Below are 12,357 nucleotides of genomic sequence, written 5' to 3' on the forward strand. Positions count from 1 at the left end.
GGTGTACACCTTTTCCAGTTTTGAACCATGCAGTGTTTTCTTGCTCTGTTCTGACGACTGTCTCTTGGTCCACGTATAAGTTTCTCATTAGTATGATCAAGTGTTCTGGGATTCCTATTCTTCTCAGAGTCAGCCACAGTTTGTTATGATCCACACAGTCAAACACCTTTGCATAGTCAATGAAACACAGATAGACATTCGTTATGGATTTTCCTTGTTTAAGCTGACTTCCAATTTGAACTCTACCTGTACACTACTATAACTATTCTCATTCCTTTAGTGTTCATAGGGTTTTCAGACTCCATGGTTTAAAATCAGGAAGGGTGTGCATCAGGTTGTATACTTTTCCATACCTGTTTAGTTTGCATACTGAACAAATAATTTATTAAGCTGGACTCTATGAAGTGGCTGCAGCATCAGGATCAGAGGAATACTCATCAACAACATGTAATGCAGATGACACAATGTTGGTTGTTAAAAGTGAGATGGACTTAAAACATTTGCTGAAAAAGACCAAGCACTACATACTTCAATATTGATTACATATCAATATCAAGAAAACAAAGCTCCCTACCACTGGACCAGTAGACAATATCATTCTAAGTAGACAAAGGATTGAAATTGTCAGTGTTTCACACTGTGTTGGGAAGTGAAAATGTCAGTGATTTCTAGCTGTTTCAAGAAGTGTGAGTATAGTACAGGATAGAATAGGGTTCAGATCTTTTGTCGCTACAGTTAGACACGACTCAACAGCACCTAACAACAGTAACAAGTATTCCTTTGGTCTAGGTAGAGGAGTTTTTGTATAAGTACAACTAAATGTCCTGGGATTCCCATTCTTCTCAATGTTAATCATAGTTTGTTATATATCACAAAGTCAAATGCCTTTACATAGTCAGTAAAACACAGACAGACATTCTTCTGGTATTCTCTGTTTTCAGCCATGATCCATCTGATATTAGCAATGCAATCACGGTACACTTATGGTTATTGGTGACTGGAATGCAAAAGTTGGAAGTAATAAGACTGGAGAACAAATGACTGAATTTTGCACATTCAGCATTTTTTCATAGCACATATCTTTTTTAAAAATACAAAGGGTGACTTTACACAAGGACCTCAATTATGAACTGCACATGAATCAGATAGGCTATACATGTGGAAAGAATAATTGGAAAACTCATTAACAGCAGTCAAAACTAGACCAGGTTCTGACTCTGGAAAAGGTCATCAATTATTTATGTGCAAGTTGAAGAAAATAAAACAAGTTCACAAGAACTAAAGTAAGACCTTGACTCCATCTCAACTGAATTTAAATAATTTTAATGACAGGTTTGAAGCATTGATCACCAGTGATTGAAGACCACAGATGCTGTGTGATGAAATCAAGGATATCATCTATGAAGAGACAAAAAAGGTAATTACAAAGACTGAAAAGAAAGAAAAAAATTAATAGATGTCAGAAGAAACTATGAAAATTTTATCAGAACATCAAAAAGCCAAAAGAGATACTGAAGTAAAAGAGCTGACGAAATATTTCAAAAGCCACCTCAAACAATGGAGACAGAACACATCCCTGGCGTACGCCCTTCCCAATTTTGAAAGATGGAGTGTTTCCTTGCTCTGTTCTGCAAACTGCATCTTGGTCCAGGTGTAGGTTTCTCATCAACACGATCATGTGTTCTGGGATTCCCATTCATCTCAGAGTCAGCCACAGTTTGTTATGATCCACACAGTCAAATGCCTTTGCATAATCAATGAAACACAGATAGACATTCTACTGTTATTCCCTCCTTTCAGCTAAGATCCATCTAACATCAGCTACAATATCCCTAGTACCACGACCCCTTCTAAACCCATCCTGGATTTCTGGCAGTTCTCTGCTGATGTGCTGTTCCAGTCGTTTTTGGATAATCTTCAGCAGAATCTTGCTTGCATATGAAATAAATGACACTGTTCAATAGTTTCCACACTCAGTTGGGTCACCTTTCTTTGGAATGGGAACAAATATAGATCTCTTCCAGTCAGTTGGCCAAGTGGTTTTTCTCCAGATTTCTTGGCACAACTTGGTGAGCACGTCCAGGCAGCATCTGTTAGCTAAAATATGTGAATTGGCATACCATCTATTCCTGGGGCCTTATTTTTTGCTATTTCCTTCAAAATCCCAGGTGTACACCGGGGATTTGTCCTGTCTCTATACCTTTTCAACCTGTATGTAGAACAGATTATCTGGGAGGCTGGACTCTATGAGGAGAAGTGTGGCGTCAGGATTGGTGGAAGACCTATCAACAATCTGCGTTATGTAGATGATACAACCCTGCTTGTTGAAACTGAGGAAGACCTGAAGTGCTTGCTGAAGAGGGTCACAAACTGAAGCCTCCAATATGGATTGAGGCTCACTGTCAAGAAGACCAAGATTCTCACCACTGGACCAATTGGCAGCATCAGGATGGATAGTGAAGAGATTGAGATTGTTCACAGCTTTAGTTTGCTTGGCTCCACAGCCAACACTTTTGGCACCAGTAGCCAGGAAATTAAAAGACATATTGCCATGGGACCTCTCCAGGGTATTGAAGAGCAATAATATCTCTTTGGAGACTAAGGTGCATCTGATACAGGCCATGGTCTTTGCTATCACTTGTTATGCATCAGAGAGTTGGACAATGACTAAGGAGGATAGAAGGAGAATTGATGCCTTTGAACTGTGGTGCTGGAGAAGAGTATTAATGTACCATGGACTGCTAGGGAAACAAACAGATTCATCCTGGAAAGGGTTAAACTGGGCGGCTCCACGCAAGAATTCTGAGGCTCCGTCTGACATATTTTGGACATGTTGTAAGGAGGGACTGCTCCTTGGAGTGGGACATCATGCTTGGTAGGGTGTAGGGACAGTGCAGGAGGGGAAGGCCTTCTATGAGGTGGATTGATTTAGTGACTGGGGTAATCGAGATGGATGTATCAGAGACAATTTGATTAGCACAGGACAGATCAGAGTTTAGGGCTGTTGTACATAGGGTCACTATGAGTCACAAGCGACTCGACTGCACATAACAACAACAAGAATCTTAAACAATATATCTGAATTTTATGAACTTTCTATATAAACAAGTATGTTGTTGCTGTTATGTGCCATCGAGTCACTTGGGAACACATGTACCTTGGGAACACTTGGGAACCCTATGTACAAGAGCCCAAATCCTGCTCTATCCTGTGCCAACCTCACTGTCTCTGACACACCTACTCCTACCACCCCAATCACTGAATCAATCCTTCTCATTGAGGGTCTTCCTCTCTTACTCTGTCCCTCCTCACTTCCAAACATGTCCCTCTCCAAGGACTGGTCTCTCCTTGCAACATGCCCAAAGTATGTGAGATGAAGCTTCAGAATCCTTGACTCCGAGGAGCAGCCTGGCTTCACCCTCTCCAGGACAATCCTGTTTGTTCTCTTAGCAGTCCATTGTATATTCAACACTCTTCTCCAACACCACAGCTCAAAGGCATCAATTCTCTTTCTATCATCCCTAGTCCTGTCCAGCTTTCCGATGCATGCATGCAATTCCGAAGACTATAGCTCGGATCAGGCACACCTTAGTCTCCAGCCTGATGTTGTTGCTCTTTAGTACTCTGGAGAGGTCCCTGACAGCCGACTTTCCCAATACAATTCATCTCTTTATTTCTTGGCTGCTGGTACCAAGAGTGTTGACTGTGGAACCAAGTAAACTAAAACTGTTAACTATCTCAATCTCCTCACCATCCATACTGATGCTACCAATTGACCCAGTGGAGAGAATATTTGTTTTCTTGAGGTTGAGCTTCAATCTATATTGAAGGCTGCAGTCCTTGACCTTAGGCAACAAGTGTTTTAGGTCCTCCTCAGTTTCAGCAAGCAGGGTTGTGTAATCTGCGTAACACAAGTTGTTGTTGAATCTTTCAGAAATCCTAATGCTACATTCCTCTTCCTACAGCCCAGTGTCTCGGATGATCTGTTCTGCATACAGATTGAAAAGGTATGGAGAGAGAATGCATCCCTGGAGGACACCCTTCTAAATTCTTAACCATGCCGTGTCTCCTTGCTCTGTTCTGACTGCTGCATCTTGGTCCAAGTATAGGTTTCGCATACGCACAATCAAATGTTCTGGGATTCCCATTCTTCTCAGGGTCAGCCATAGCTTGTTGTGATCCACATAGTCAAAACCTTTGCATAGTCCACGAAACACAGATAGACCTTTCTCTGGTCCTTTTCAGCTTTCTGCAAAGATCCATCTAATATTATCTATAATATCCCTAGTACCACAACCTCTTCTAAATCCAGCCTGCACATCTGGCAGTTCTCTTTTGACATGTTGCTCCAGTCATTTTTGGATAATTTTCAGCAATTTTATTAACTTTGTATATAAACAAATATAAAATTTAAAAAAGGTTAAAAAAGTCAGTTTGAGAAGACAAAGCCAAGTTTCATAATGAAATGTGCAAAGAGCTGGAGTCAGAGAACAAAAAGGGAAGAATATTCTTGATATTTCTTGGGCTGAAAGAACTGAAAAATAAAGTCAAGCTTCAAGCTGCAATACTGAGAGATACCATGGACAAAATCTTAAATGATACAGGAATAATAAAAAAAAAAGATTGAGGGAATAGACAGTCACTAAAAGAATTATTCAACATTGAAATATTTCAGAAAGTACCAAAGGAACAACAAACAATGGTAACAATATTCAATCTATGTTGGAGACCTTGGCAAAAAATTAAGATCCAAGAAGAGTTAGGATGCAAATTGACATATATCAACTAACAGATGTAACCCTGGATGAGTTTAACAGTGTATGCCAAGAAATTTGGAGGACAGCTGCCTGGCCAACTGACTGGAAGAGATCTGTATTTTTTCCTGTTTTTAAGAAAGGTGATAAAACAGAATGTGGGAATTAACAGCATTGAACAGGAACATTAAAATCCCATGCAAGCAAAATATTGCTGAAGATCATCCCAAAGCACCTGGAATGGAGACAGCATTGTCAGGGAACTGCCAGAAGTTCAAATTGGGGTTAGAAGAGATCAAATCAATACATTTAGCAGGGTTTAAGTGTTTGCTAGAGTTTTCAAGATATTAAGTACATGCTGATTAAAGGAAGATTGAGAATTATACTTTTATCATTTGAAGATTTATTAAGAGTTGTAAAGAATTTTACCACTAGCAAACCGTATATGTTCATGTTATTATGTTTAATGCAGTGGCTTATAGTACCAAATTTGTTTTACAGAGTGATGCAAATTAGAATGTCTAAACTTAAGGTGTGGCCTTGACAACTTGTTTATTAAAGATATGTCTTACCCTTCTTACAGAAGATTAACCTTTATTCTTCTGTTAGAGGAATAAATATATTCCTTCTAGAAGCTTTATTTCTTTGTCTCTAGTCGCTTTCAGAGGTTGTTTATATTCCTGGACTTGTGGCCCTTTCCACTACGCTCTCATCACACCAACTCTAGTTTTGTTATACCAAATACTTTTGATTTTTGCACTGATACTCTTACTTTCCTCTTTGTAAAGACCATGTGCTTTTACAAGGTCCATTCAGATAATCTATTTTTCTATCTCAAACCTTTTATTGAAACACATTGTATCTCCAAAGTCCTTTTTATTGAATAAAGTAATAACACATGGACATCTTTGTTGTTGTTGGTAAGTGCCATTGTTCTAACTCACAGCAACCTTACATATAACAGAAAAAAACCCTGATCAATCCTGTGTCATAGCCACAATCTTGGCTATACTTAATTCCACTGTTGTAGTCACCTTGTCAATTCATCTCCTTAGGGATATCCCTTTCTTCTCTGACCCTCTTATTTCCCAATCATGATGCACTTTTCCAGGAAATGACTCTTCCTAACAATATGCCTGAAGTATGTGAGGAAAAGTCTTACCATCCTTGTTTATAAGCAGCACTCTGACTGCACCTCTTTCAAGACAGATTTGTTTGTGTTTTTTCACAGTCTGTGGTATAATTGGAACCCTGCTTGCCTAGTGGTAAGGAGCTGGGCTGCCAACACAAGGTAATGTGGTTTGGATCTGCCACTGGTCTGCAGAGGAAAGATGGGCAATCTCCTCCTGTGTCATTTACTGACTGAAAATCTACTGGAAAGGAAGTGATCAGCTTTAATTTTGAATCAATAGTATACAACAACAATAACTATGTGGTACATTCAGTACTCTTTGCCAGAAGTACAATTCAAGGGCATTCTTCTTTGGTCTTCACTATTTGTTGCCGAATTTTCATGTGCATGTAAAACATTTGAAAATATTATGGCTTGATTTCAGGTACTTGACTTTGTAAAGCGATATCTTTGATCATTAGCTTATTTTATTTAAATGACATTTTTATTTTATACTGCTTTATTTACAAAGATAGTATACATTGTTTTTCACACTGGATCTTTGTCATTTCCTTTACCACCCCCTCCCTTCCACGTGTCAAATTGTGTGACCCTACAATTAATATCCCCCCCATCTTCACCCCTCTATTCCTACCCTCCCTCACCTTGGATCCTCATTTATGTTCTACAATAATGGTCTTATACAGTACTTGTCCTTATGATACTGAATTAGTTCACATAGCATAATGTTCTTCAGTCCCTCTCAAGTTAGGTAGTAAATTATAAAATCAATGCTTCTATGTGAAGCGTAGTATTGCATTATGTTAATGTACCATAATATCTCAATCCATTCCATTGTGGCTGCTTCTATGCTCTTGAGATGATGAATACTGCTGCTATAAACATTGATGGACAAGTCTCTGTGCCTCGGTTCTCATTTTCTGAGGGTATATTCCAAGCAGTGGGATAGCTGTGTTATATGGAATTTCTATGTTCAGCTTTTTGAGGAAACCCCAAACTGCCTTCCAGAATGGTTGCACCATTTTACAATCCCACCAACAATGTATAAAATTTCCTATCTTGCCATATTCTCTTCAACATTTATTACTTGTTGTCATGTTAAACTTTGGGACTATCTTCCTCTGTAAAAAGTCTTCACCATTGTCCAGTTTTCTGATGCATAACAAATAACTGCAAAGACCATGGATCAGGTGCACCTTAGTCTCTAGACTGATACCGTTGCTTCTTGGTACTCTGAAGAGGTGTCTGAGAGCATATTTACCCAGTGCAGCCCATCCTTTGATTTCCTGACTGCTGGTGCCAAGAGTCTTGACTGTGGAGGCCAAAAAGCTGAAGCTATTAAAAACCTAAATCTCTTCTCCATTTATCATGGTGCTGCCAATTGGCTCAGTGATGAGAATCTTTATCTTCTCGATATTGAACTTCACTCCATTAGATTACGGTCCTTGACTTTCTGCGGCAAGCACTTCAGGTCCTCCTCAGTCTCAGCAAGTAAGGTTGTATCCTCTGCATAATGCATGTTTCATGAGAGACATGAACTATCACTAAGGATGACAGAGAAGAATTGATGCCTTTAGTTCTAGTGCTGGAGAAGAGTCTTGAACATACCATGGATTGTCAAGAAATCAAATAGATCTGTCTCAGAGAGAATGAAAACAAGTTTCTCCTTGGAGGCTAGGATTTTGAAGCTCCATTTCACATATTTTGGGCACTTGGCCAGGAAGGACTAGTCCTTGGAGAAGGATGTCATGCTAAGAAGAGTGGAGGGACAGCACAGGAGAAGAAGGCCCTGAATAAGATAGATTGATAAAGTAATTAGGGCAATGAGGGTGTTTGTGTTGGAGTCATGAGACTGGCTCAGCACAGGGCAGACTTCAGAGCTGTTGTATGTAGGGTGGTTATGAGTCACAGACTATTTCAAAGCCCAAAACAATTAAAAAAAATAAAATCTTGGTCTCCAAATTCAGGTGTGATATACTCAGTTCTATTTTGGTTCCAGTGGACTTTAATTTTCTTAAGCTTCATTGTAGTATGAGAAATTTATGGACTGTTCCACAGTTGACTCCTGGCCTTGTTCTGACTGATGACACTGAATTTTCCCATTATCTTTCCCCATATTTGTTGTTGATTTGATTCCTGTGAATTCCAAAAAGGGAACTCCATATTTAGATTGATATCCTGGGCTTCTTGTTATTGTTATATGGTGCCAAGTTGCTTGCAACTCATAACGACCCTATGTCCAACAGCTCTGAGCAGTGCTCTATCCTGAACCAACCTTATTGCCTCTGACACATCTACCACCATTACCTCAGTCACTAAATTAATCCATCTCATAGAGAGTTTTCCTCTCTTGGACTGTCCTTGCGCCCCCCCAAGTATGATGTCCCTCTCTAAGCACTAGTCCCTTCTTGCGACGTGCCGAAAGTACATGAGACGGAGCTTCAGAATCCTTGCCTCCAAGGAGCAACCTGGTTTCACTCATTGCAGGACAAACCTGTTTGTTCTCCTGGCTGCCCATGTAATACTCTTCTCCAGAATCACAGCTCAAAGTCATCAATTCTTTTTCTATCATTTCTAGTCATTGTCCAGCTTTCTGATGCATAGCATGTATGTAATTGTGAAGACCATGGACTGGATCAGGTACACGTTAGTCTCTGGAATGATGCCATTGCTCTTCAGTACTCTGGAGATGTTCCTGACAGCAGACTTTCCCAATATAATTTGTTTTTTTATTTCCTGGCTGCTGATTCCAACAGTGTTAATTGTGTAACCAAAAAAACTAATGCTTTTAACAATCTCAATCTCTTCACCATTTATGTTGTCATTTCGCCCAGAGGTAAGAATCTTTATTTTCTTGATGTTGAGCTTCAATTCATACTGAAGTCTGCAATCCTTGACCTTCTGCAGCAGCAAGTGCTTCAGGCCCTTCTCAGCTTCAGCAAGCATGGTTGTGTCATCTTCATAACATAGGTTATTGATGAGTGTTCCTCCAATCTCAATGCCACATTCCTCCTCTTAGAGCTCAGCATCCTGGGTGATCTGTTCTGCATATAGATTGAAAAGGTATGGAGATAGGACACATCCCTGGCATATACATGTCCCAATTTTAAACCATGCAGTGTTTCCTTGCTCTGTTCTGATGACTATCTCCTGATCCAAGTATAGGTTTTGCATAAGCACAAACAAGTGTTCTGGGATCTCCATTATTGTCAGAGTCAGCCACAGTTTGTTGTGAATCACATAGTTAAATATCTTTGCATAGTTAATGAAAGACAGATATTCCTCTGGTCCTCTCTGCATTCAGCCAAGATCCACCTAACATTAGGTATAAGATCCCTTGTACCACTGCTTCTTCCAGGCTGTGTGTCTGGCAGTTCTTGGTTGATATGCTGCTCCATTCATTTTTATTAATTTACATCAGAATTTCACTTGCATGTGATATTAATGATATTGTTAAATAATTTCCACACTGTTGTTGGGTTATCTTTCTTTTGAATGTGAACAAATATGAATCTCTTCCAGTTAGTTGGCCAGGTGGTTGTCCTCCAGATTTCTTGGCACAACATGGTGAGCACATTCATGGCAGCATCTGTTGAAATACGTCAATTAGTATGCCATAAATTCCTGGGTCCATATTTTGTGCAAATTCCTTCAGAAGAGTTTTAACTTCTTCCTTCATCACCACAGCTCTTGCTCATACATTGTTTCATGAAATTCTTCTGTGTCGGCTAATTCTTTTTGGTACTGTTACTCTGTATTCTCCTTCCATCTTTTAATACTTTCTGGATCATTTAATATTCTTCCCAAAGCATCCTTAAGTACTACAACCTGAGACTGGAATTTGCTCTTCAGTTCCTTCAGCTTAAAAATGCTGAGCGAGTTTGGCCCTTTTGATTTTCTGACTCTAGCTTTTTGCATATTTCATTATAAAACTTTGCTTTTTCTTCCTGCACTGCCCTAAGCTGAAATGTTACTGACCATTTTGGTTTGGACAATGGTATGGTCTTACTCTGATGGAAATGACAAACTTAAAAGGAATGGTGTTACATTCATCATAAAAAAAAGGGCATTTGAGGATCTATCTTGACTACAATGCTGTCATCAGTGACAGGAAAATCTTTATAAAATACAAAGAAGAGGTGTAATATGACTATATTTCAAATTTACAGAAGAAACACTAATGCCAAAACTGTAGGTTTTGAGTCTTTCTACCAACATCTATACACTGAAAATTATCAAACATTAAATAAGATGTATCAGAAGTAACTAGTGATTGAAATACAAAAGTTGGAAACAAAGAAGTAGGATTGGTAGTCAGAATGTATGGCCTGGGTGATAGAAATGAGATCAGAGGTCTACCTTTATGGTTTTCATGATTCTGTTTAACATAAAGCTTCTAAAAAATGGGGTTTTGATTATTGACCAGAAGCTCTGTGTAACTGTTCAAAGATTTCCAACTGATGGCTTGTAAATCCATTCATGAAGACATACTAAATATTGACTTCTCTATGGCTTTTATATTTTGAGCCAGTTGGTGTCAGAAATAAGACTGTAGATAGAATGATGCAATTTTATATAATCAATTATTTATTCATTCCAAATAACTTTTATGAGAAACACAAATCATGGCTAGATACATGGACCTCACCTGAGGGTCTACAAAGGAATCAGATAATTATAACTGTGAAAAGAATCATTAAAGACACTTAATATCAGCTGTGAAAATTAGGCTGATGCTAATTTTGGAATATGAAATAAAATGCAAAAAAAAGCAAAATTGAACCTTGAATCTACCTATCTCACCTGACTTTCAAAACTATCTCTGTTTGGTTTCAGGCCTTAGACACTAATGAATGAAGACCAGATGGACTATGAGAGTATATAAAATATATCATTCATGATGAATGAAAAAAGTCATTACAAAAGAACATAAAAGGAGTTCACAGTCACTGTACCAAAAAGAATTGGCTAACACAGAAGAGTTTGATGAAACATGTGATCAAGACACAGTGGTAAAGAAGGATAAAATTCCAGTTGCTCTAAAGGATTTGGCAAAAACTAAGGCTCCAAGAATTACTAGAATACCAATTGACGTATTTTAACAAACAGATGCTGCCTTAGATGTTGTTATCAGGTTGTGCAAAGAAATCTGGAGGACAGCTATCTGGGCAACTGACTGGAAGAGATCCATATTTATTCTAATTCCCAAAAAGGTCATCTAGTATAATATGGACATTATTGAATAATATAACTAATATCACATGTCAGTAAAATCTTGCTGAAGACAACAAAAAAAAGGACTGGAACTGTAAATTGACAGAAAACTACCAGAAATACAAATTGGGTTTAGAAGAGGCCTTGACACTAGAGACATCATTGTTCACGTCAGATGAATTTTGGCTGAAAGTACAAAGGACCTGAATAATATCTGTGTTTTATTGACAATGCAAAGCTATTTGACTGTATGTTGTTGTTGTTATGTGCCGTCGAGTCGTCTGCGACTCATAGTGACCCTATGTACAACAGTCTTGAACTCTGTCCTATCCTGTGCCAATCTCACCATCTCCAACATACCTACTCCTATTACCCCAATCACTGAATCAATCCATATTATTGAGGGTCTTCCTCTCCTGCCTCTCAAGCATGACATCCTTCTCCAAAGACTGGTCCCTTCTTGCAATATGTCCGAAGTGTGTTCGACAAAGCTTCAGAATCCTTGTTTCCAAGGAGAAGCCCAGCTTCACCCTCTCCAGGACAAATCTGTTTTCCTAGCAGGCCATAGTATATCCAATACTCTTCTCCAACACCACAGCTCAAAGGCATCAACTCTCCTTCTATCCACCCTAGTCACTGTCCCACTTCTGATACATAACAATTGATTACAAAGACTATGGCATGTATCAGGTGCACCTTAGTCTCTAGACTGATATCTTTGCACTTTAGCATTTTAAAGAGGTCTCTAATCATAGACTTTCCCATCGCAACATGTCTTTTAATTTCCTGGCTGCTTGTGCCAAGAGTGATGACTATGGAGCCAAGCACACCAAAATTGTCAACAATCTCAAGCTCTTCAACATCCATTATGATGCTGCCAATTGGCCCAGTGGTGAGAATCTTTGTTTTCTTTATATTGAGTCTCAATCCATACTGAAGACTGCAGTCCCTGACCTTCCACAGCAAGTGCTTTAGGTCCTCCTCAGTTTCAGCAAACAGGGTTGTGTCATCTACATAATGCAGATTGTTAATGATTCTTCCTCCAATCCTCTTGCCACATTTCTCCTCATAGAGCCCAGTCTCCTGGATGAACTGTTCTGCATAAAGATTGAAAAGGTATGAATATAGGATACAGCCCTGGCCTACACCCTTCCCAATTTTGAATCATGCAGTGTTTGCTTGCTCTGTTCTGACAATTCCCTCCTGGTCCAAGTATAGGTTTTGCATTAGCACAATCAAGCGTTCTGGGATACCCAT

Source organism: Elephantulus edwardii, unplaced genomic scaffold (genome assembly GCF_000299155.1).
Source record: "Elephantulus edwardii isolate Elephantulus edwardi_28Jun2011 unplaced genomic scaffold, EleEdw1.0 scaffold00277, whole genome shotgun sequence".
Lineage (NCBI taxonomy): Eukaryota > Metazoa > Chordata > Mammalia > Macroscelidea > Macroscelididae > Elephantulus > Elephantulus edwardii.